Below are 23,090 nucleotides of genomic sequence, written 5' to 3'. Positions count from 1 at the left end.
CACAAAGCAGGTCCCCTGGAATCTCACACCTCCGACCCAGGAAACAGGTCTCCTGGTCAAAGCAGTCCAGCCATTAACGTGACAATGGACAGGGCCCCGGCAGCTTGAGACACATCTTTCTTTCGATATGCAAGTTCTTTTTAAAAAGGTTTCCTTCCACAGCAGCTCTGAGTGAGAGACTGACTGACATACGTACACACACACACACACACACACACACACAACACCGTCACCCATCCGATTGGTGGACCGCGGGGTCGACAATCTAACTTTTCGTTTCGATGCAGGGGAGAGCGCGAACGCAGTCCCCCACTACCACAAATTTTGCAGTCGAGTATCCCGCATTTGGGGACATCGCAGGCGTCAGCGCACACCCCAAGTGCAATGGGCTAGCCTCGTCCTGGGAGATCCGCCTTCGGGATCACAGATTCTCCCCTGCCAGGTAAGTATGCCTTGTGTCGCCACACACTGCCACTAGACAGCATTCGCTACCTTTTACGATTGCAAGGGCAGGTTTTAAGAATCAAAACGTCCCTTCGCTCGCAACGTGCTGATGCTCTGAGAGATTAATTCCGCTCAAATATCGTACCGTATATCCGATGATACACTCTGGGAGAAAATACTGCAGCGATGCGGTGCCGGCGATGGTTGTTTGCATGTCGCCCTTCAAGGGAAATGTCCCGCCTCCAGTTGTTGCTGTAGCAATATATACACGCGCGTTGTCGTGGTAATATAGAACTGCAAGTTGCCGTTGTCGTGGTCGTTTCGAATCAGCACAAAGCAGGTGCACTCCCTGGAATGTCACACCTGCGTCCCAGAAAACAGGTCTCCTGGTCAAAGCAGTCCCGCCCCCGCCCTGGGATTAACGTGACAATGGACAGGGCCCAGTCAGGGAGCAGCTTGAGAGACATCTTTCAATAGGCACTTCTGAAACATTAACGCCTTGTTTCTTTCGACAGTTTAACCAGCCTTTAACACGTCTTGTGTTTTTATTTCCCATTTCCAGCCAGCCAGCCCAGCCAGCCGAGCCAGCATCTGCAGTATTTTCTTTTGATTGGTCTTGCCTGCTGTGGAATGAACGTTTAAACACGAGCTGCTGATTGTCAGCACCTCACCTCTTTCTCAATTGGCCGTTGCAATCTCACTCACTCGCTGTGAGACACGTCACGTCACGTCACTAGTTTTCTTTAAAGCGGTTTCCTTCAACGGCAGTGAGTTAGTGACTGAGACTGACTGACGGAGGTCCGTTGAGACACCACCTTCTCCCATCTGATCGGTGGCCGACTGGCAAATTTACCAATCTGTCAAGCAATCCTAGCAAGAAAGGAAAAAACGGCAACTTCTTTAAACTGATCCACTGTTGCAATTAGAAACGGTGGCAAAAATGTGCCCAGAGTGGGAGAGAACGGCAGTGCTTCTAGACTGCTTTAGACACAGTCAGCCAGAGACCAAAGAGGGAGGGAAAACAGGAGCGGAGATCAATTCGCATCGAGCGCGTTATCGCTTCTCGGCCTTTTGGCGAAGATCAAGTGGTCAAGTGGGGGAAGGCAACCATTTGGAGCCTTCCTGCCATTGTATGCCGGGGGGATGCAGTCAGGGAGAAATCCCCTCGGGCAGAGTGTAGAGCTTTGGCTTGTAGAGCTTTGGCTTGATGTAATGTCACTGCAAGGAATCTGGAATGAATCTGTAAGGCAATAAGGCACCCCAGAGTGTCAGAAAAAAAAAAAAAAAAGTTTCTGTTCTTATCAGTTTAATATCTGATATGTCCCCTATCTGGGGACCAAATATTAAATTGATTTTTGGAACAGGGAGATGGAACAAGAGCTTGCTCCGTCCACTCCACGCATCGACCCAGTATTACAGTGTCTCTGGCAACGGTGCACCTCCCTGTGGGGAGATATTCAAAATGCTGAACGGATTTTTGGAGCCTGTATTATTACTCAGAATGCTGAGATATTGCAACTGTGGTTTTCTTGTTTACTCCTGGGATGGATGAGTGCCATTCCCTTTCTTCCTTTTCCCTCTTGCAGTTTTACCTTGGAGGGAAAGACGTCAGTCTCAGGTCACTTTTCAGGAAGCTGCAAGCCTGTGTATTGGGACGTGCCACCTTCCACAGACTTGGTCTCCTGACCTGAAACATTTAACTCCAGTTGTTGTGTGAAAAATTACTGCAGTTTTAAACTGGCAGTTCCAGAATTAATTGTTTCCAAGTCAGACATTTCCCGAAACAGAGAGCGCGAGAGAGACACAATGTTAACGTTTAAACTGCCACAAGCGAGAGGCGAAATAACTTCACGTTGCTGACTTTAAAAATGCGAGCAGACAGTGCGTGTGTGTTTGGAGGGAGTGCACTGTGAATGGCCACATTGGAAGCTGTGAGATCAAACTGTGCTGCTAACTGAGTGTTAAGGTGAGTAAAAGGCACTGGTTTGGGTGGAGCATTGCGCTCAGGATGGGAGATTTTCTTGAACGGTGCCAATTAATCTGCACCAGAAAATCATCCCCTGACCGGGATTCGAACCCGGGTCTCAACGAGTTTTAAATGTTGCGTCCTAACCACTGGACCACCAGGGGAGTTGCCCTCAATCCCCTGGAAACAGATACATGAGGCTGAACACATGGCTCCCTACAGTAGCAGCAGTGTCACCAGCAGAGGGCTTGACTTGCCATTTCCACTTTGACACTCAGTCTTTTCACACTCAGTCAAATGGCAAACGTCTATTCAGGAGGTTATCGCTTCTCGGCTTCGGGACCGAATATTAAATTGAATTTTGCAACAGGGAGATGGAATAGGGGCTTGGCTCCGTCCACTCCACGCATCGACCCAGTATTGCAGTGTCTCTGGCAACGGTGCACCTCCCTGTGGGGAGATATTCAAAAGGAAAAACAGCTCTTTCCCAGCGTCTCTGTCCGTGTGTACGTATTATGACTGAGAATAAAGCTGATATATTGCACTTACTTTCTCAGCTCAGTGCTATTCTTTTCTTCTCCTGGGCTGAGTGCCGCTCGTTCGCTCGTTCGTTCGCTCGCTCGCTCGCACGCAGGCAGCGATTATAATTCAAACTGCAAAATAACTTAACTTTAAACAAGCAGGGTCTGAGTACAAATGAAAACTGCGCTCCTGGACTGGACGGACTGTCTGTTTGTCTCGGTGAGGAAAAGGCAGTGGTGGTGAGGGTGGAGCATTGCGCTCAGGAGGGGAGACTTTCTTTGAGTGGTGCCAATTAATCTGCACCAGAAAATCATCCCCCCGACCGGGATTGGAACCCGGGTCTCAACGATTTGAAAGGTTGCGTCCTCGACCACTGGGCCACCTGGGGGAGCTGCCTCAACCGCCTGAGGAACCTGTCCGAGAGGCTGAGGACACGCACGCCTGCTCCACGAGCAGCAGCGACCAGCAGGGGGCCGACCGGCTGATCCTTCCCTTTCACAGGCAGGCTTCTGGCCCTCGATAAAACGACAAAGGTGTTCAGAAGGAAGGCCTGGGGGGAGGGAGGGACGGCCGTTGGAAATCAGCACAAAGCAGGTCCCCTGGAATCTCACACCTCCGACCCAGGAAACAGGTCTCCTGGTCAAAGCAGTCCAGCCATTAACGTGACAATGGACAGGGCCCCGGCAGCTTGAGACACATCTTTCTTTCGATATGCAAGTTCTTTTTAAAAAGGTTTCCTTCCACAGCAGCTCTGAGTGAGAGACTGACTGACATACGTACACACACACACACACACACACACACACAACACCGTCACCCATCCGATTGGTGGACCGCGGGGTCGACAATCTAACTTTTCGTTTCGATGCAGGGGAGAGCGCGAACGCAGTCCCCCACTACCACAAATTTTGCAGTCGAGTATCCCGCATTTGGGGACATCGCAGGCGTCAGCGCACACCCCAAGTGCAATGGGCTAGCCTCGTCCTGGGAGATCCGCCTTCGGGATCACAGATTCTCCCCTGCCAGGTAAGTATGCCTTGTGTCGCCACACACTGCCACTAGACAGCATTCGCTACCTTTTACGATTGCAAGGGCAGGTTTTAAGAATCAAAACGTCCCTTCGCTCGCAACGTGCTGATGCTCTGAGAGATTAATTCCGCTCAAATATCGTACCGTATATCCGATGATACACTCTGGGAGAAAATACTGCAGCGATGCGGTGCCGGCGATGGTTGTTTGCATGTCGCCCTTCAAGGGAAATGTCCCGCCTCCAGTTGTTGCTGTAGCAATATATACACGCGCGTTGTCGTGGTAATATAGAACTGCAAGTTGCCGTTGTCGTGGTCGTTTCGAATCAGCACAAAGCAGGTGCACTCCCTGGAATGTCACACCTGCGTCCCAGAAAACAGGTCTCCTGGTCAAAGCAGTCCCGCCCCCGCCCTGGGATTAACGTGACAATGGACAGGGCCCAGTCAGGGAGCAGCTTGAGAGACATCTTTCAATAGGCACTTCTGAAACATTAACGCCTTGTTTCTTTCGACAGTTTAACCAGCCTTTAACACGTCTTGTGTTTTTATTTCCCATTTCCAGCCAGCCAGCCCAGCCAGCCGAGCCAGCATCTGCAGTATTTTCTTTTGATTGGTCTTGCCTGCTGTGGAATGAACGTTTAAACACGAGCTGCTGATTGTCAGCACCTCACCTCTTTCTCAATTGGCCGTTGCAATCTCACTCACTCGCTGTGAGACACGTCACGTCACGTCACTAGTTTTCTTTAAAGCGGTTTCCTTCAACGGCAGTGAGTTAGTGACTGAGACTGACTGACGGAGGTCCGTTGAGACACCACCTTCTCCCATCTGATCGGTGGCCGACTGGCAAATTTACCAATCTGTCAAGCAATCCTAGCAAGAAAGGAAAAAACGGCAACTTCTTTAAACTGATCCACTGTTGCAATTAGAAACGGTGGCAAAAATGTGCCCAGAGTGGGAGAGAACGGCAGTGCTTCTAGACTGCTTTAGACACAGTCAGCCAGAGACCAAAGAGGGAGGGAAAACAGGAGCGGAGATCAATTCGCATCGAGCGCGTTATCGCTTCTCGGCCTTTTGGCGAAGATCAAGTGGTCAAGTGGGGGAAGGCAACCATTTGGAGCCTTCCTGCCATTGTATGCCGGGGGGATGCAGTCAGGGAGAAATCCCCTCGGGCAGAGTGTAGAGCTTTGGCTTGTAGAGCTTTGGCTTGATGTAATGTCACTGCAAGGAATCTGGAATGAATCTGTAAGGCAATAAGGCACCCCAGAGTGTCAGAAAAAAAAAAAAAAAAGTTTCTGTTCTTATCAGTTTAATATCTGATATGTCCCCTATCTGGGGACCAAATATTAAATTGATTTTTGGAACAGGGAGATGGAACAAGAGCTTGCTCCGTCCACTCCACGCATCGACCCAGTATTACAGTGTCTCTGGCAACGGTGCACCTCCCTGTGGGGAGATATTCAAAATGCTGAACGGATTTTTGGAGCCTGTATTATTACTCAGAATGCTGAGATATTGCAACTGTGGTTTTCTTGTTTACTCCTGGGATGGATGAGTGCCATTCCCTTTCTTCCTTTTCCCTCTTGCAGTTTTACCTTGGAGGGAAAGACGTCAGTCTCAGGTCACTTTTCAGGAAGCTGCAAGCCTGTGTATTGGGACGTGCCACCTTCCACAGACTTGGTCTCCTGACCTGAAACATTTAACTCCAGTTGTTGTGTGAAAAATTACTGCAGTTTTAAACTGGCAGTTCCAGAATTAATTGTTTCCAAGTCAGACATTTCCCGAAACAGAGAGCGCGAGAGAGACACAATGTTAACGTTTAAACTGCCACAAGCGAGAGGCGAAATAACTTCACGTTGCTGACTTTAAAAATGCGAGCAGACAGTGCGTGTGTGTTTGGAGGGAGTGCACTGTGAATGGCCACATTGGAAGCTGTGAGATCAAACTGTGCTGCTAACTGAGTGTTAAGGTGAGTAAAAGGCACTGGTTTGGGTGGAGCATTGCGCTCAGGATGGGAGATTTTCTTGAACGGTGCCAATTAATCTGCACCAGAAAATCATCCCCTGACCGGGATTCGAACCCGGGTCTCAACGAGTTTTAAATGTTGCGTCCTAACCACTGGACCACCAGGGGAGTTGCCCTCAATCCCCTGGAAACAGATACATGAGGCTGAACACATGGCTCCCTACAGTAGCAGCAGTGTCACCAGCAGAGGGCTTGACTTGCCATTTCCACTTTGACACTCAGTCTTTTCACACTCAGTCAAATGGCAAACGTCTATTCAGGAGGTTATCGCTTCTCGGCTTCGGGACCGAATATTAAATTGAATTTTGCAACAGGGAGATGGAATAGGGGCTTGGCTCCGTCCACTCCACGCATCGACCCAGTATTGCAGTGTCTCTGGCAACGGTGCACCTCCCTGTGGGGAGATATTCAAAAGGAAAAACAGCTCTTTCCCAGCGTCTCTGTCCGTGTGTACGTATTATGACTGAGAATAAAGCTGATATATTGCACTTACTTTCTCAGCTCAGTGCTATTCTTTTCTTCTCCTGGGCTGAGTGCCGCTCGTTCGCTCGTTCGTTCGCTCGCTCGCTCGCACGCAGGCAGCGATTATAATTCAAACTGCAAAATAACTTAACTTTAAACAAGCAGGGTCTGAGTACAAATGAAAACTGCGCTCCTGGACTGGACGGACTGTCTGTTTGTCTCGGTGAGGAAAAGGCAGTGGTGGTGAGGGTGGAGCATTGCGCTCAGGAGGGGAGACTTTCTTTGAGTGGTGCCAATTAATCTGCACCAGAAAATCATCCCCCCGACCGGGATTGGAACCCGGGTCTCAACGATTTGAAAGGTTGCGTCCTCGACCACTGGGCCACCTGGGGGAGCTGCCTCAACCGCCTGAGGAACCTGTCCGAGAGGCTGAGGACACGCACGCCTGCTCCACGAGCAGCAGCGACCAGCAGGGGGCCGACCGGCTGATCCTTCCCTTTCACAGGCAGGCTTCTGGCCCTCGATAAAACGACAAAGGTGTTCAGAAGGAAGGCCTGGGGGGAGGGAGGGACGGCCGTTGGAAATCAGCACAAAGCAGGTCCCCTGGAATCTCACACCTCCGACCCAGGAAACAGGTCTCCTGGTCAAAGCAGTCCAGCCATTAACGTGACAATGGACAGGGCCCCGGCAGCTTGAGACACATCTTTCTTTCGATATGCAAGTTCTTTTTAAAAAGGTTTCCTTCCACAGCAGCTCTGAGTGAGAGACTGACTGACATACGTACACACACACACACACACACACACACACAACACCGTCACCCATCCGATTGGTGGACCGCGGGGTCGACAATCTAACTTTTCGTTTCGATGCAGGGGAGAGCGCGAACGCAGTCCCCCACTACCACAAATTTTGCAGTCGAGTATCCCGCATTTGGGGACATCGCAGGCGTCAGCGCACACCCCAAGTGCAATGGGCTAGCCTCGTCCTGGGAGATCCGCCTTCGGGATCACAGATTCTCCCCTGCCAGGTAAGTATGCCTTGTGTCGCCACACACTGCCACTAGACAGCATTCGCTACCTTTTACGATTGCAAGGGCAGGTTTTAAGAATCAAAACGTCCCTTCGCTCGCAACGTGCTGATGCTCTGAGAGATTAATTCCGCTCAAATATCGTACCGTATATCCGATGATACACTCTGGGAGAAAATACTGCAGCGATGCGGTGCCGGCGATGGTTGTTTGCATGTCGCCCTTCAAGGGAAATGTCCCGCCTCCAGTTGTTGCTGTAGCAATATATACACGCGCGTTGTCGTGGTAATATAGAACTGCAAGTTGCCGTTGTCGTGGTCGTTTCGAATCAGCACAAAGCAGGTGCACTCCCTGGAATGTCACACCTGCGTCCCAGAAAACAGGTCTCCTGGTCAAAGCAGTCCCGCCCCCGCCCTGGGATTAACGTGACAATGGACAGGGCCCAGTCAGGGAGCAGCTTGAGAGACATCTTTCAATAGGCACTTCTGAAACATTAACGCCTTGTTTCTTTCGACAGTTTAACCAGCCTTTAACACGTCTTGTGTTTTTATTTCCCATTTCCAGCCAGCCAGCCCAGCCAGCCGAGCCAGCATCTGCAGTATTTTCTTTTGATTGGTCTTGCCTGCTGTGGAATGAACGTTTAAACACGAGCTGCTGATTGTCAGCACCTCACCTCTTTCTCAATTGGCCGTTGCAATCTCACTCACTCGCTGTGAGACACGTCACGTCACGTCACTAGTTTTCTTTAAAGCGGTTTCCTTCAACGGCAGTGAGTTAGTGACTGAGACTGACTGACGGAGGTCCGTTGAGACACCACCTTCTCCCATCTGATCGGTGGCCGACTGGCAAATTTACCAATCTGTCAAGCAATCCTAGCAAGAAAGGAAAAAACGGCAACTTCTTTAAACTGATCCACTGTTGCAATTAGAAACGGTGGCAAAAATGTGCCCAGAGTGGGAGAGAACGGCAGTGCTTCTAGACTGCTTTAGACACAGTCAGCCAGAGACCAAAGAGGGAGGGAAAACAGGAGCGGAGATCAATTCGCATCGAGCGCGTTATCGCTTCTCGGCCTTTTGGCGAAGATCAAGTGGTCAAGTGGGGGAAGGCAACCATTTGGAGCCTTCCTGCCATTGTATGCCGGGGGGATGCAGTCAGGGAGAAATCCCCTCGGGCAGAGTGTAGAGCTTTGGCTTGTAGAGCTTTGGCTTGATGTAATGTCACTGCAAGGAATCTGGAATGAATCTGTAAGGCAATAAGGCACCCCAGAGTGTCAGAAAAAAAAAAAAAAAAGTTTCTGTTCTTATCAGTTTAATATCTGATATGTCCCCTATCTGGGGACCAAATATTAAATTGATTTTTGGAACAGGGAGATGGAACAAGAGCTTGCTCCGTCCACTCCACGCATCGACCCAGTATTACAGTGTCTCTGGCAACGGTGCACCTCCCTGTGGGGAGATATTCAAAATGCTGAACGGATTTTTGGAGCCTGTATTATTACTCAGAATGCTGAGATATTGCAACTGTGGTTTTCTTGTTTACTCCTGGGATGGATGAGTGCCATTCCCTTTCTTCCTTTTCCCTCTTGCAGTTTTACCTTGGAGGGAAAGACGTCAGTCTCAGGTCACTTTTCAGGAAGCTGCAAGCCTGTGTATTGGGACGTGCCACCTTCCACAGACTTGGTCTCCTGACCTGAAACATTTAACTCCAGTTGTTGTGTGAAAAATTACTGCAGTTTTAAACTGGCAGTTCCAGAATTAATTGTTTCCAAGTCAGACATTTCCCGAAACAGAGAGCGCGAGAGAGACACAATGTTAACGTTTAAACTGCCACAAGCGAGAGGCGAAATAACTTCACGTTGCTGACTTTAAAAATGCGAGCAGACAGTGCGTGTGTGTTTGGAGGGAGTGCACTGTGAATGGCCACATTGGAAGCTGTGAGATCAAACTGTGCTGCTAACTGAGTGTTAAGGTGAGTAAAAGGCACTGGTTTGGGTGGAGCATTGCGCTCAGGATGGGAGATTTTCTTGAACGGTGCCAATTAATCTGCACCAGAAAATCATCCCCTGACCGGGATTCGAACCCGGGTCTCAACGAGTTTTAAATGTTGCGTCCTAACCACTGGACCACCAGGGGAGTTGCCCTCAATCCCCTGGAAACAGATACATGAGGCTGAACACATGGCTCCCTACAGTAGCAGCAGTGTCACCAGCAGAGGGCTTGACTTGCCATTTCCACTTTGACACTCAGTCTTTTCACACTCAGTCAAATGGCAAACGTCTATTCAGGAGGTTATCGCTTCTCGGCTTCGGGACCGAATATTAAATTGAATTTTGCAACAGGGAGATGGAATAGGGGCTTGGCTCCGTCCACTCCACGCATCGACCCAGTATTGCAGTGTCTCTGGCAACGGTGCACCTCCCTGTGGGGAGATATTCAAAAGGAAAAACAGCTCTTTCCCAGCGTCTCTGTCCGTGTGTACGTATTATGACTGAGAATAAAGCTGATATATTGCACTTACTTTCTCAGCTCAGTGCTATTCTTTTCTTCTCCTGGGCTGAGTGCCGCTCGTTCGCTCGTTCGTTCGCTCGCTCGCTCGCACGCAGGCAGCGATTATAATTCAAACTGCAAAATAACTTAACTTTAAACAAGCAGGGTCTGAGTACAAATGAAAACTGCGCTCCTGGACTGGACGGACTGTCTGTTTGTCTCGGTGAGGAAAAGGCAGTGGTGGTGAGGGTGGAGCATTGCGCTCAGGAGGGGAGACTTTCTTTGAGTGGTGCCAATTAATCTGCACCAGAAAATCATCCCCCCGACCGGGATTGGAACCCGGGTCTCAACGATTTGAAAGGTTGCGTCCTCGACCACTGGGCCACCTGGGGGAGCTGCCTCAACCGCCTGAGGAACCTGTCCGAGAGGCTGAGGACACGCACGCCTGCTCCACGAGCAGCAGCGACCAGCAGGGGGCCGACCGGCTGATCCTTCCCTTTCACAGGCAGGCTTCTGGCCCTCGATAAAACGACAAAGGTGTTCAGAAGGAAGGCCTGGGGGGAGGGAGGGACGGCCGTTGGAAATCAGCACAAAGCAGGTCCCCTGGAATCTCACACCTCCGACCCAGGAAACAGGTCTCCTGGTCAAAGCAGTCCAGCCATTAACGTGACAATGGACAGGGCCCCGGCAGCTTGAGACACATCTTTCTTTCGATATGCAAGTTCTTTTTAAAAAGGTTTCCTTCCACAGCAGCTCTGAGTGAGAGACTGACTGACATACGTACACACACACACACACACACACACACACAACACCGTCACCCATCCGATTGGTGGACCGCGGGGTCGACAATCTAACTTTTCGTTTCGATGCAGGGGAGAGCGCGAACGCAGTCCCCCACTACCACAAATTTTGCAGTCGAGTATCCCGCATTTGGGGACATCGCAGGCGTCAGCGCACACCCCAAGTGCAATGGGCTAGCCTCGTCCTGGGAGATCCGCCTTCGGGATCACAGATTCTCCCCTGCCAGGTAAGTATGCCTTGTGTCGCCACACACTGCCACTAGACAGCATTCGCTACCTTTTACGATTGCAAGGGCAGGTTTTAAGAATCAAAACGTCCCTTCGCTCGCAACGTGCTGATGCTCTGAGAGATTAATTCCGCTCAAATATCGTACCGTATATCCGATGATACACTCTGGGAGAAAATACTGCAGCGATGCGGTGCCGGCGATGGTTGTTTGCATGTCGCCCTTCAAGGGAAATGTCCCGCCTCCAGTTGTTGCTGTAGCAATATATACACGCGCGTTGTCGTGGTAATATAGAACTGCAAGTTGCCGTTGTCGTGGTCGTTTCGAATCAGCACAAAGCAGGTGCACTCCCTGGAATGTCACACCTGCGTCCCAGAAAACAGGTCTCCTGGTCAAAGCAGTCCCGCCCCCGCCCTGGGATTAACGTGACAATGGACAGGGCCCAGTCAGGGAGCAGCTTGAGAGACATCTTTCAATAGGCACTTCTGAAACATTAACGCCTTGTTTCTTTCGACAGTTTAACCAGCCTTTAACACGTCTTGTGTTTTTATTTCCCATTTCCAGCCAGCCAGCCCAGCCAGCCGAGCCAGCATCTGCAGTATTTTCTTTTGATTGGTCTTGCCTGCTGTGGAATGAACGTTTAAACACGAGCTGCTGATTGTCAGCACCTCACCTCTTTCTCAATTGGCCGTTGCAATCTCACTCACTCGCTGTGAGACACGTCACGTCACGTCACTAGTTTTCTTTAAAGCGGTTTCCTTCAACGGCAGTGAGTTAGTGACTGAGACTGACTGACGGAGGTCCGTTGAGACACCACCTTCTCCCATCTGATCGGTGGCCGACTGGCAAATTTACCAATCTGTCAAGCAATCCTAGCAAGAAAGGAAAAAACGGCAACTTCTTTAAACTGATCCACTGTTGCAATTAGAAACGGTGGCAAAAATGTGCCCAGAGTGGGAGAGAACGGCAGTGCTTCTAGACTGCTTTAGACACAGTCAGCCAGAGACCAAAGAGGGAGGGAAAACAGGAGCGGAGATCAATTCGCATCGAGCGCGTTATCGCTTCTCGGCCTTTTGGCGAAGATCAAGTGGTCAAGTGGGGGAAGGCAACCATTTGGAGCCTTCCTGCCATTGTATGCCGGGGGGATGCAGTCAGGGAGAAATCCCCTCGGGCAGAGTGTAGAGCTTTGGCTTGTAGAGCTTTGGCTTGATGTAATGTCACTGCAAGGAATCTGGAATGAATCTGTAAGGCAATAAGGCACCCCAGAGTGTCAGAAAAAAAAAAAAAAAAGTTTCTGTTCTTATCAGTTTAATATCTGATATGTCCCCTATCTGGGGACCAAATATTAAATTGATTTTTGGAACAGGGAGATGGAACAAGAGCTTGCTCCGTCCACTCCACGCATCGACCCAGTATTACAGTGTCTCTGGCAACGGTGCACCTCCCTGTGGGGAGATATTCAAAATGCTGAACGGATTTTTGGAGCCTGTATTATTACTCAGAATGCTGAGATATTGCAACTGTGGTTTTCTTGTTTACTCCTGGGATGGATGAGTGCCATTCCCTTTCTTCCTTTTCCCTCTTGCAGTTTTACCTTGGAGGGAAAGACGTCAGTCTCAGGTCACTTTTCAGGAAGCTGCAAGCCTGTGTATTGGGACGTGCCACCTTCCACAGACTTGGTCTCCTGACCTGAAACATTTAACTCCAGTTGTTGTGTGAAAAATTACTGCAGTTTTAAACTGGCAGTTCCAGAATTAATTGTTTCCAAGTCAGACATTTCCCGAAACAGAGAGCGCGAGAGAGACACAATGTTAACGTTTAAACTGCCACAAGCGAGAGGCGAAATAACTTCACGTTGCTGACTTTAAAAATGCGAGCAGACAGTGCGTGTGTGTTTGGAGGGAGTGCACTGTGAATGGCCACATTGGAAGCTGTGAGATCAAACTGTGCTGCTAACTGAGTGTTAAGGTGAGTAAAAGGCACTGGTTTGGGTGGAGCATTGCGCTCAGGATGGGAGATTTTCTTGAACGGTGCCAATTAATCTGCACCAGAAAATCATCCCCTGACCGGGATTCGAACCCGGGTCTCAACGAGTTTTAAATGTTGCGTCCTAACCACTGGACCACCAGGGGAGTTGCCCTCAATCCCCTGGAAACAGATACATGAGGCTGAACACATGGCTCCCTACAGTAGCAGCAGTGTCACCAGCAGAGGGCTTGACTTGCCATTTCCACTTTGACACTCAGTCTTTTCACACTCAGTCAAATGGCAAACGTCTATTCAGGAGGTTATCGCTTCTCGGCTTCGGGACCGAATATTAAATTGAATTTTGCAACAGGGAGATGGAATAGGGGCTTGGCTCCGTCCACTCCACGCATCGACCCAGTATTGCAGTGTCTCTGGCAACGGTGCACCTCCCTGTGGGGAGATATTCAAAAGGAAAAACAGCTCTTTCCCAGCGTCTCTGTCCGTGTGTACGTATTATGACTGAGAATAAAGCTGATATATTGCACTTACTTTCTCAGCTCAGTGCTATTCTTTTCTTCTCCTGGGCTGAGTGCCGCTCGTTCGCTCGTTCGTTCGCTCGCTCGCTCGCACGCAGGCAGCGATTATAATTCAAACTGCAAAATAACTTAACTTTAAACAAGCAGGGTCTGAGTACAAATGAAAACTGCGCTCCTGGACTGGACGGACTGTCTGTTTGTCTCGGTGAGGAAAAGGCAGTGGTGGTGAGGGTGGAGCATTGCGCTCAGGAGGGGAGACTTTCTTTGAGTGGTGCCAATTAATCTGCACCAGAAAATCATCCCCCCGACCGGGATTGGAACCCGGGTCTCAACGATTTGAAAGGTTGCGTCCTCGACCACTGGGCCACCTGGGGGAGCTGCCTCAACCGCCTGAGGAACCTGTCCGAGAGGCTGAGGACACGCACGCCTGCTCCACGAGCAGCAGCGACCAGCAGGGGGCCGACCGGCTGATCCTTCCCTTTCACAGGCAGGCTTCTGGCCCTCGATAAAACGACAAAGGTGTTCAGAAGGAAGGCCTGGGGGGAGGGAGGGACGGCCGTTGGAAATCAGCACAAAGCAGGTCCCCTGGAATCTCACACCTCCGACCCAGGAAACAGGTCTCCTGGTCAAAGCAGTCCAGCCATTAACGTGACAATGGACAGGGCCCCGGCAGCTTGAGACACATCTTTCTTTCGATATGCAAGTTCTTTTTAAAAAGGTTTCCTTCCACAGCAGCTCTGAGTGAGAGACTGACTGACATACGTACACACACACACACACACACACACACACAACACCGTCACCCATCCGATTGGTGGACCGCGGGGTCGACAATCTAACTTTTCGTTTCGATGCAGGGGAGAGCGCGAACGCAGTCCCCCACTACCACAAATTTTGCAGTCGAGTATCCCGCATTTGGGGACATCGCAGGCGTCAGCGCACACCCCAAGTGCAATGGGCTAGCCTCGTCCTGGGAGATCCGCCTTCGGGATCACAGATTCTCCCCTGCCAGGTAAGTATGCCTTGTGTCGCCACACACTGCCACTAGACAGCATTCGCTACCTTTTACGATTGCAAGGGCAGGTTTTAAGAATCAAAACGTCCCTTCGCTCGCAACGTGCTGATGCTCTGAGAGATTAATTCCGCTCAAATATCGTACCGTATATCCGATGATACACTCTGGGAGAAAATACTGCAGCGATGCGGTGCCGGCGATGGTTGTTTGCATGTCGCCCTTCAAGGGAAATGTCCCGCCTCCAGTTGTTGCTGTAGCAATATATACACGCGCGTTGTCGTGGTAATATAGAACTGCAAGTTGCCGTTGTCGTGGTCGTTTCGAATCAGCACAAAGCAGGTGCACTCCCTGGAATGTCACACCTGCGTCCCAGAAAACAGGTCTCCTGGTCAAAGCAGTCCCGCCCCCGCCCTGGGATTAACGTGACAATGGACAGGGCCCAGTCAGGGAGCAGCTTGAGAGACATCTTTCAATAGGCACTTCTGAAACATTAACGCCTTGTTTCTTTCGACAGTTTAACCAGCCTTTAACACGTCTTGTGTTTTTATTTCCCATTTCCAGCCAGCCAGCCCAGCCAGCCGAGCCAGCATCTGCAGTATTTTCTTTTGATTGGTCTTGCCTGCTGTGGAATGAACGTTTAAACACGAGCTGCTGATTGTCAGCACCTCACCTCTTTCTCAATTGGCCGTTGCAATCTCACTCACTCGCTGTGAGACACGTCACGTCACGTCACTAGTTTTCTTTAAAGCGGTTTCCTTCAACGGCAGTGAGTTAGTGACTGAGACTGACTGACGGAGGTCCGTTGAGACACCACCTTCTCCCATCTGATCGGTGGCCGACTGGCAAATTTACCAATCTGTCAAGCAATCCTAGCAAGAAAGGAAAAAACGGCAACTTCTTTAAACTGATCCACTGTTGCAATTAGAAACGGTGGCAAAAATGTGCCCAGAGTGGGAGAGAACGGCAGTGCTTCTAGACTGCTTTAGACACAGTCAGCCAGAGACCAAAGAGGGAGGGAAAACAGGAGCGGAGATCAATTCGCATCGAGCGCGTTATCGCTTCTCGGCCTTTTGGCGAAGATCAAGTGGTCAAGTGGGGGAAGGCAACCATTTGGAGCCTTCCTGCCATTGTATGCCGGGGGGATGCAGTCAGGGAGAAATCCCCTCGGGCAGAGTGTAGAGCTTTGGCTTGTAGAGCTTTGGCTTGATGTAATGTCACTGCAAGGAATCTGGAATGAATCTGTAAGGCAATAAGGCACCCCAGAGTGTCAGAAAAAAAAAAAAAAAAGTTTCTGTTCTTATCAGTTTAATATCTGATATGTCCCCTATCTGGGGACCAAATATTAAATTGATTTTTGGAACAGGGAGATGGAACAAGAGCTTGCTCCGTCCACTCCACGCATCGACCCAGTATTACAGTGTCTCTGGCAACGGTGCACCTCCCTGTGGGGAGATATTCAAAATGCTGAACGGATTTTTGGAGCCTGTATTATTACTCAGAATGCTGAGATATTGCAACTGTGGTTTTCTTGTTTACTCCTGGGATGGATGAGTGCCATTCCCTTTCTTCCTTTTCCCTCTTGCAGTTTTACCTTGGAGGGAAAGACGTCAGTCTCAGGTCACTTTTCAGGAAGCTGCAAGCCTGTGTATTGGGACGTGCCACCTTCCACAGACTTGGTCTCCTGACCTGAAACATTTAACTCCAGTTGTTGTGTGAAAAATTACTGCAGTTTTAAACTGGCAGTTCCAGAATTAATTGTTTCCAAGTCAGACATTTCCCGAAACAGAGAGCGCGAGAGAGACACAATGTTAACGTTTAAACTGCCACAAGCGAGAGGCGAAATAACTTCACGTTGCTGACTTTAAAAATGCGAGCAGACAGTGCGTGTGTGTTTGGAGGGAGTGCACTGTGAATGGCCACATTGGAAGCTGTGAGATCAAACTGTGCTGCTAACTGAGTGTTAAGGTGAGTAAAAGGCACTGGTTTGGGTGGAGCATTGCGCTCAGGATGGGAGATTTTCTTGAACGGTGCCAATTAATCTGCACCAGAAAATCATCCCCTGACCGGGATTCGAACCCGGGTCTCAACGAGTTTTAAATGTTGCGTCCTAACCACTGGACCACCAGGGGAGTTGCCCTCAATCCCCTGGAAACAGATACATGAGGCTGAACACATGGCTCCCTACAGTAGCAGCAGTGTCACCAGCAGAGGGCTTGACTTGCCATTTCCACTTTGACACTCAGTCTTTTCACACTCAGTCAAATGGCAAACGTCTATTCAGGAGGTTATCGCTTCTCGGCTTCGGGACCGAATATTAAATTGAATTTTGCAACAGGGAGATGGAATAGGGGCTTGGCTCCGTCCACTCCACGCATCGACCCAGTATTGCAGTGTCTCTGGCAACGGTGCACCTCCCTGTGGGGAGATATTCAAAAGGAAAAACAGCTCTTTCCCAGCGTCTCTGTCCGTGTGTACGTATTATGACTGAGAATAAAGCTGATATATTGCACTTACTTTCTCAGCTCAGTGCTATTCTTTTCTTCTCCTGGGCTGAGTGCCGCTCGTTCGCTCGTTCGTTCGCTCGCTCGCTCGCACGCAGGCAGCGATTATAATTCAAACTGCAAAATAACTTAACTTTAAACAAGCAGGGTCTGAGTACAAATGAAAACTGCGCTCCTGGACTGGACGGACTGTCTGTTTGTCTCGGTGAGGAAAAGGCAGTGGTGGTGAGGGTGGAGCATTGCGCTCAGGAGGGGAGACTTTCTTTGAGTGGTGCCAATTAATCTGCACCAGAAAATCATCCCCCCGACCGGGATTGGAACCCGGGTCTCAACGATTTGAAAGGTTGCGTCCTCGACCACTGGGCCACCTGGGGGAGCTGCCTCAACCGCCTGAGGAACCTGTCCGAGAGGCTGAGGACACGCACGCCTGCTCCACGAGCAGCAGCGACCAGCAGGGGGCCGACCGGCTGATCCTTCCCTTTCACAGGCAGGCTTCTGGCCCTCGATAAAACGACAAAGGTGTTCAGAAGGAAGGCCTGGGGGGAGGGAGGGACGGCCGTTGGAAATCAGCACAAAGCAGGTCCCCTGGAATCTCACACCTCCGACCCAGGAAACAGGTCTCCTGGTCAAAGCAGTCCAGCCATTAACGTGACAATGGACAGGGCCCCGGCAGCTTGAGACACATCTTTCTTTCGATATGCAAGTTCTTTTTAAAAAGGTTTCCTTCCACAGCAGCTCTGAGTGAGAGACTGACTGACATACGTACACACACACACACACACACACACACACAACACCGTCACCCATCCGATTGGTGGACCGCGGGGTCGACAATCTAACTTTTCGTTTCGATGCAGGGGAGAGCGCGAACGCAGTCCCCCACTACCACAAATTTTGCAGTCGAGTATCCCGCATTTGGGGACATCGCAGGCGTCAGCGCACACCCCAAGTGCAATGGGCTAGCCTCGTCCTGGGAGATCCGCCTTCGGGATCACAGATTCTCCCCTGCCAGGTAAGTATGCCTTGTGTCGCCACACACTGCCACTAGACAGCATTCGCTACCTTTTACGATTGCAAGGGCAGGTTTTAAGAATCAAAACGTCCCTTCGCTCGCAACGTGCTGATGCTCTGAGAGATTAATTCCGCTCAAATATCGTACCGTATATCCGATGATACACTCTGGGAGAAAATACTGCAGCGATGCGGTGCCGGCGATGGTTGTTTGCATGTCGCCCTTCAAGGGAAATGTCCCGCCTCCAGTTGTTGCTGTAGCAATATATACACGCGCGTTGTCGTGGTAATATAGAACTGCAAGTTGCCGTTGTCGTGGTCGTTTCGAATCAGCACAAAGCAGGTGCACTCCCTGGAATGTCACACCTGCGTCCCAGAAAACAGGTCTCCTGGTCAAAGCAGTCCCGCCCCCGCCCTGGGATTAACGTGACAATGGACAGGGCCCAGTCAGGGAGCAGCTTGAGAGACATCTTTCAATAGGCACTTCTGAAACATTAACGCCTTGTTTCTTTCGACAGTTTAACCAGCCTTTAACACGTCTTGTGTTTTTATTTCCCATTTCCAGCCAGCCAGCCCAGCCAGCCGAGCCAGCATCTGCAGTATTTTCTTTTGATTGGTCTTGCCTGCTGTGGAATGAACGTTTAAACACGAGCTGCTGATTGTCAGCACCTCACCTCTTTCTCAATTGGCCGTTGCAATCTCACTCACTCGCTGTGAGACACGTCACGTCACGTCACTAGTTTTCTTTAAAGCGGTTTCCTTCAACGGCAGTGAGTTAGTGACTGAGACTGACTGACGGAGGTCCGTTGAGACACCACCTTCTCCCATCTGATCGGTGGCCGACTGGCAAATTTACCAATCTGTCAAGCAATCCTAGCAAGAAAGGAAAAAACGGCAACTTCTTTAAACTGATCCACTGTTGCAATTAGAAACGGTGGCAAAAATGTGCCCAGAGTGGGAGAGAACGGCAGTGCTTCTAGACTGCTTTAGACACAGTCAGCCAGAGACCAAAGAGGGAGGGAAAACAGGAGCGGAGATCAATTCGCATCGAGCGCGTTATCGCTTCTCGGCCTTTTGGCGAAGATCAAGTGGTCAAGTGGGGGAAGGCAACCATTTGGAGCCTTCCTGCCATTGTATGCCGGGGGGATGCAGTCAGGGAGAAATCCCCTCGGGCAGAGTGTAGAGCTTTGGCTTGTAGAGCTTTGGCTTGATGTAATGTCACTGCAAGGAATCTGGAATGAATCTGTAAGGCAATAAGGCACCCCAGAGTGTCAGAAAAAAAAAAAAAAAAGTTTCTGTTCTTATCAGTTTAATATCTGATATGTCCCCTATCTGGGGACCAAATATTAAATTGATTTTTGGAACAGGGAGATGGAACAAGAGCTTGCTCCGTCCACTCCACGCATCGACCCAGTATTACAGTGTCTCTGGCAACGGTGCACCTCCCTGTGGGGAGATATTCAAAATGCTGAACGGATTTTTGGAGCCTGTATTATTACTCAGAATGCTGAGATATTGCAACTGTGGTTTTCTTGTTTACTCCTGGGATGGATGAGTGCCATTCCCTTTCTTCCTTTTCCCTCTTGCAGTTTTACCTTGGAGGGAAAGACGTCAGTCTCAGGTCACTTTTCAGGAAGCTGCAAGCCTGTGTATTGGGACGTGCCACCTTCCACAGACTTGGTCTCCTGACCTGAAACATTTAACTCCAGTTGTTGTGTGAAAAATTACTGCAGTTTTAAACTGGCAGTTCCAGAATTAATTGTTTCCAAGTCAGACATTTCCCGAAACAGAGAGCGCGAGAGAGACACAATGTTAACGTTTAAACTGCCACAAGCGAGAGGCGAAATAACTTCACGTTGCTGACTTTAAAAATGCGAGCAGACAGTGCGTGTGTGTTTGGAGGGAGTGCACTGTGAATGGCCACATTGGAAGCTGTGAGATCAAACTGTGCTGCTAACTGAGTGTTAAGGTGAGTAAAAGGCACTGGTTTGGGTGGAGCATTGCGCTCAGGATGGGAGATTTTCTTGAACGGTGCCAATTAATCTGCACCAGAAAATCATCCCCTGACCGGGATTCGAACCCGGGTCTCAACGAGTTTTAAATGTTGCGTCCTAACCACTGGACCACCAGGGGAGTTGCCCTCAATCCCCTGGAAACAGATACATGAGGCTGAACACATGGCTCCCTACAGTAGCAGCAGTGTCACCAGCAGAGGGCTTGACTTGCCATTTCCACTTTGACACTCAGTCTTTTCACACTCAGTCAAATGGCAAACGTCTATTCAGGAGGTTATCGCTTCTCGGCTTCGGGACCGAATATTAAATTGAATTTTGCAACAGGGAGATGGAATAGGGGCTTGGCTCCGTCCACTCCACGCATCGACCCAGTATTGCAGTGTCTCTGGCAACGGTGCACCTCCCTGTGGGGAGATATTCAAAAGGAAAAACAGCTCTTTCCCAGCGTCTCTGTCCGTGTGTACGTATTATGACTGAGAATAAAGCTGATATATTGCACTTACTTTCTCAGCTCAGTGCTATTCTTTTCTTCTCCTGGGCTGAGTGCCGCTCGTTCGCTCGTTCGTTCGCTCGCTCGCTCGCACGCAGGCAGCGATTATAATTCAAACTGCAAAATAACTTAACTTTAAACAAGCAGGGTCTGAGTACAAATGAAAACTGCGCTCCTGGACTGGACGGACTGTCTGTTTGTCTCGGTGAGGAAAAGGCAGTGGTGGTGAGGGTGGAGCATTGCGCTCAGGAGGGGAGACTTTCTTTGAGTGGTGCCAATTAATCTGCACCAGAAAATCATCCCCCCGACCGGGATTGGAACCCGGGTCTCAACGATTTGAAAGGTTGCGTCCTCGACCACTGGGCCACCTGGGGGAGCTGCCTCAACCGCCTGAGGAACCTGTCCGAGAGGCTGAGGACACGCACGCCTGCTCCACGAGCAGCAGCGACCAGCAGGGGGCCGACCGGCTGATCCTTCCCTTTCACAGGCAGGCTTCTGGCCCTCGATAAAACGACAAAGGTGTTCAGAAGGAAGGCCTGGGGGGAGGGAGGGACGGCCGTTGGAAATCAGCACAAAGCAGGTCCCCTGGAATCTCACACCTCCGACCCAGGAAACAGGTCTCCTGGTCAAAGCAGTCCAGCCATTAACGTGACAATGGACAGGGCCCCGGCAGCTTGAGACACATCTTTCTTTCGATATGCAAGTTCTTTTTAAAAAGGTTTCCTTCCACAGCAGCTCTGAGTGAGAGACTGACTGACATACGTACACACACACACACACACACACACACACAACACCGTCACCCATCCGATTGGTGGACCGCGGGGTCGACAATCTAACTTTTCGTTTCGATGCAGGGGAGAGCGCGAACGCAGTCCCCCACTACCACAAATTTTGCAGTCGAGTATCCCGCATTTGGGGACATCGCAGGCGTCAGCGCACACCCCAAGTGCAATGGGCTAGCCTCGTCCTGGGAGATCCGCCTTCGGGATCACAGATTCTCCCCTGCCAGGTAAGTATGCCTTGTGTCGCCACACACTGCCACTAGACAGCATTCGCTACCTTTTACGATTGCAAGGGCAGGTTTTAAGAATCAAAACGTCCCTTCGCTCGCAACGTGCTGATGCTCTGAGAGATTAATTCCGCTCAAATATCGTACCGTATATCCGATGATACACTCTGGGAGAAAATACTGCAGCGATGCGGTGCCGGCGATGGTTGTTTGCATGTCGCCCTTCAAGGGAAATGTCCCGCCTCCAGTTGTTGCTGTAGCAATATATACACGCGCGTTGTCGTGGTAATATAGAACTGCAAGTTGCCGTTGTCGTGGTCGTTTCGAATCAGCACAAAGCAGGTGCACTCCCTGGAATGTCACACCTGCGTCCCAGAAAACAGGTCTCCTGGTCAAAGCAGTCCCGCCCCCGCCCTGGGATTAACGTGACAATGGACAGGGCCCAGTCAGGGAGCAGCTTGAGAGACATCTTTCAATAGGCACTTCTGAAACATTAACGCCTTGTTTCTTTCGACAGTTTAACCAGCCTTTAACACGTCTTGTGTTTTTATTTCCCATTTCCAGCCAGCCAGCCCAGCCAGCCGAGCCAGCATCTGCAGTATTTTCTTTTGATTGGTCTTGCCTGCTGTGGAATGAACGTTTAAACACGAGCTGCTGATTGTCAGCACCTCACCTCTTTCTCAATTGGCCGTTGCAATCTCACTCACTCGCTGTGAGACACGTCACGTCACGTCACTAGTTTTCTTTAAAGCGGTTTCCTTCAACGGCAGTGAGTTAGTGACTGAGACTGACTGACGGAGGTCCGTTGAGACACCACCTTCTCCCATCTGATCGGTGGCCGACTGGCAAATTTACCAATCTGTCAAGCAATCCTAGCAAGAAAGGAAAAAACGGCAACTTCTTTAAACTGATCCACTGTTGCAATTAGAAACGGTGGCAAAAATGTGGCCAGAGTGGGAGAGAACGGCAGTGCTTCTAGACTGCTTTAGACACAGTCAGCCAGAGACCAAAGAGGGAGGGAAAACAGGAGCGGAGATCAATTCGCATCGAGCGCGTTATCGCTTCTCGGCCTTTTGGCGAAGATCAAGTGGTCAAGTGGGGGAAGGCAACCATTTGGAGCCTTCCTGCCATTGTATGCCGGGGGGATGCAGTCAGGGAGAAATCCCCTCGGGCAGAGTGTAGAGCTTTGGCTTGTAGAGCTTTGGCTTGATGTAATGTCACTGCAAGGAATCTGGAATGAATCTGTAAGGCAATAAGGCACCCCAGAGTGTCAGAAAAAAAAAAAAAAAAGTTTCTGTTCTTATCAGTTTAATATCTGATATGTCCCCTATCTGGGGACCAAATATTAAATTGATTTTTGGAACAGGGAGATGGAACAAGAGCTTGCTCCGTCCACTCCACGCATCGACCCAGTATTACAGTGTCTCTGGCAACGGTGCACCTCCCTGTGGGGAGATATTCAAAATGCTGAACGGATTTTTGGAGCCTGTATTATTACTCAGAATGCTGAGATATTGCAACTGTGGTTTTCTTGTTTACTCCTGGGATGGAT

The 23,090-nt window shown here is 50.1% G+C and overlaps 7 non-coding genes and 13 pseudogenes across 7 annotated transcripts; 13 read left to right on the top strand and 7 right to left on the bottom strand.

Moving 5' to 3' along the window:
- Positions 1-284: 284 nt before the first annotated feature.
- On the bottom strand, positions 285-450 carry LOC137329223 (U1 spliceosomal RNA). Its single transcript, XR_010964904.1, has one exon. It is a non-coding gene; the product is annotated as a U1 spliceosomal RNA (small nuclear RNA).
- A 1,232-nt stretch (positions 451-1,682) lies between these two features.
- On the top strand, positions 1,683-1,888 carry LOC137328902 (U2 spliceosomal RNA; annotated as a pseudogene).
- An 844-nt stretch (positions 1,889-2,732) lies between these two features.
- LOC137330500 (U2 spliceosomal RNA) lies at positions 2,733-2,861 on the top strand (annotated as a pseudogene).
- Positions 2,862-3,800: 939 nt separating this feature from the next.
- Positions 3,801-3,966, bottom strand: LOC137329211 (U1 spliceosomal RNA). The gene has a single exon (XR_010964903.1). It is a non-coding gene; the product is annotated as a U1 spliceosomal RNA (small nuclear RNA).
- A 1,232-nt stretch (positions 3,967-5,198) lies between these two features.
- LOC137328901 (U2 spliceosomal RNA) lies at positions 5,199-5,404 on the top strand (annotated as a pseudogene).
- An 844-nt stretch (positions 5,405-6,248) lies between these two features.
- LOC137330499 (U2 spliceosomal RNA) lies at positions 6,249-6,377 on the top strand (annotated as a pseudogene).
- Positions 6,378-7,316: 939 nt separating this feature from the next.
- Positions 7,317-7,482, bottom strand: LOC137329199 (U1 spliceosomal RNA). Its single transcript, XR_010964902.1, has one exon. It is a non-coding gene; the product is annotated as a U1 spliceosomal RNA (small nuclear RNA).
- Positions 7,483-8,714: 1,232 nt separating this feature from the next.
- LOC137328898 (U2 spliceosomal RNA) lies at positions 8,715-8,920 on the top strand (annotated as a pseudogene).
- Positions 8,921-9,764: 844 nt separating this feature from the next.
- On the top strand, positions 9,765-9,893 carry LOC137330498 (U2 spliceosomal RNA; annotated as a pseudogene).
- Positions 9,894-10,832: 939 nt separating this feature from the next.
- Positions 10,833-10,998, bottom strand: LOC137329188 (U1 spliceosomal RNA). The gene has a single exon (XR_010964901.1). It is a non-coding gene; the product is annotated as a U1 spliceosomal RNA (small nuclear RNA).
- Positions 10,999-12,230: 1,232 nt separating this feature from the next.
- Positions 12,231-12,436, top strand: LOC137328897 (U2 spliceosomal RNA; annotated as a pseudogene).
- Positions 12,437-13,280: 844 nt separating this feature from the next.
- LOC137330497 (U2 spliceosomal RNA) lies at positions 13,281-13,409 on the top strand (annotated as a pseudogene).
- Positions 13,410-14,348: 939 nt separating this feature from the next.
- Positions 14,349-14,514, bottom strand: LOC137329177 (U1 spliceosomal RNA). The gene has a single exon (XR_010964900.1). It is a non-coding gene; the product is annotated as a U1 spliceosomal RNA (small nuclear RNA).
- Positions 14,515-15,746: 1,232 nt separating this feature from the next.
- Positions 15,747-15,952, top strand: LOC137328896 (U2 spliceosomal RNA; annotated as a pseudogene).
- An 844-nt stretch (positions 15,953-16,796) lies between these two features.
- LOC137330496 (U2 spliceosomal RNA) lies at positions 16,797-16,925 on the top strand (annotated as a pseudogene).
- Positions 16,926-17,864: 939 nt separating this feature from the next.
- On the bottom strand, positions 17,865-18,030 carry LOC137329166 (U1 spliceosomal RNA). Its single transcript, XR_010964899.1, has one exon. It is a non-coding gene; the product is annotated as a U1 spliceosomal RNA (small nuclear RNA).
- Positions 18,031-19,262: 1,232 nt separating this feature from the next.
- Positions 19,263-19,468, top strand: LOC137328895 (U2 spliceosomal RNA; annotated as a pseudogene).
- Positions 19,469-20,312: 844 nt separating this feature from the next.
- LOC137330494 (U2 spliceosomal RNA) lies at positions 20,313-20,441 on the top strand (annotated as a pseudogene).
- A 939-nt stretch (positions 20,442-21,380) lies between these two features.
- LOC137329155 (U1 spliceosomal RNA) lies at positions 21,381-21,546 on the bottom strand. The gene has a single exon (XR_010964898.1). It is a non-coding gene; the product is annotated as a U1 spliceosomal RNA (small nuclear RNA).
- Positions 21,547-22,778: 1,232 nt separating this feature from the next.
- On the top strand, positions 22,779-22,984 carry LOC137328893 (U2 spliceosomal RNA; annotated as a pseudogene).
- The last annotated feature ends 106 nt before the right edge of the window (positions 22,985-23,090 follow it).

This window comes from Heptranchias perlo, chromosome 12 (genome assembly GCF_035084215.1).
Source record: "Heptranchias perlo isolate sHepPer1 chromosome 12, sHepPer1.hap1, whole genome shotgun sequence".
Taxonomy (NCBI): Eukaryota; Metazoa; Chordata; class Chondrichthyes; order Hexanchiformes; family Hexanchidae; genus Heptranchias; species Heptranchias perlo.
This window is presented reverse-complemented; position numbering and strand designations above follow the sequence as displayed.